This window comes from Chrysochloris asiatica, unplaced genomic scaffold, assembly GCF_000296735.1.
Source record: "Chrysochloris asiatica unplaced genomic scaffold, ChrAsi1.0 scaffold00145, whole genome shotgun sequence".
NCBI lineage: Eukaryota > Metazoa > Chordata > Mammalia > Afrosoricida > Chrysochloridae > Chrysochloris > Chrysochloris asiatica.
The window spans coordinates 5,713,045-5,714,563 of NW_006408663.1; positions in this window are offsets into that span (position 1 = coordinate 5,713,045).

Here is a 1,519-nt window from a genome sequence, read left to right on the forward strand (position 1 = left end):
AATTGGCAAAGAACCAGGCACCAGGAATTGATGGAATAAAAAATGAAATCTTTCAAGTAAGTGAGGCAGCACAGGAGGCACTCACTCATCTATGCTATGAAATTTGGAAAATGATTAGCTGGCCAACAGATTGGAAGAGACCCATATTTGTACCCATTCCAAAGAGAGGTGACCCAATGGAATGTGGAAATTATTGAAAAAATTCTTTGATATCCCATGATAGTAAAGTTTTACTAAAGGTAGTACAGAAATGGCTACAATCATACATTGCCAGAGAACTTCCACAGGTTCAAGCCGTACTCAGAAGAGACCATGGAACGAGGGACATCATTGCTAATGTCCGATAGATCTTGACTCAAAGCAGAGAAGATCAGAAAAATGTTTACTTGTACTTTATTGACTATGCAAAGGCTTTCAATTGTGTGGATCATATCAAGCTATGGACAGCGTTGCAAAGTATGAGTGTTCTGGAACACTTAATTGTGCTCATGAGGAATCTTTCTCTACATGGACCAAGAGGCAGTTGTTTGAACAGAACATGGGAACACTGAATGGTTTCAAATTAAGAAAAGTGTGGGACAGGGTTGTATTCTTTCATCATGCTCATTAAACCTGTATGCTGAGCAAATAATCCGAGAAGCTAAGTTATATGAAGAAAAACATGGCATCAGGATTGGAGGAAAACTCATTAACAACCTGTAGTATGCAGATGGTATAACCTTACTTGCTGAAAGTAAAGAGGACTCAAAATACTTACTGATGAAAACCAAAGAGCCCATTGGATTACATCTCAATGTAAAGAAAACAAAAATCCTCACCACTGGACCAATAAACAACATTCTTATCAACTGAGAAAAGATTGAAGTCGTCAAGGACTTCATTCTTCTTGGCTCAAGCATCAACACTCATGGAACAGCAGTCAAGTAATCAAATGACGTATTGCATTAGGCAAGTCTGCTGCACAAGACCTTTTTAAAGTGTTGAAGAGCAAAGAAGTCAGCTTGAGGATTAAGGTGTGGATGATCCAAGCCATGGTGTTATCGGTAACCTCATATGCATGCAAAAGCTGGACAGTGAATAAGGAAGACCGTAGTAGAATTGATGCTTTTGAGTTATGGTGTTGGAGGAGAATATTGAAAGTGTTGTGGGCTGCCAAAAGAACAAATAGATCTATTTTGGAAGTACAGCCAGAGTGCTCCTTGGGGTCCAGGATAGCAAAACTTTGTCTTTCATACTTCGGACATATTGTCAGAAGGGACCAGTCACTGGAGAAGGATTTCATGTTTGGTAAGGTGGAGGGACAGAGCAGAGATGTCAGCTTAAGGACTAAGGGGTGCCTGACCCAAACCATGGCATTTTCAATAGCCTCATATGGATGCAAAAGCTGGACAGTGAATAAGGAAGATCGTAGAAGAATTGATGCCTATGAGTTGTGATGTTGTTGCAGAATACTAAAAGTGTCATGGACTGCCAAAAGAACCAATAGATCTGTTTTGGAAGAAGTGCCGCCAGAGTGCTC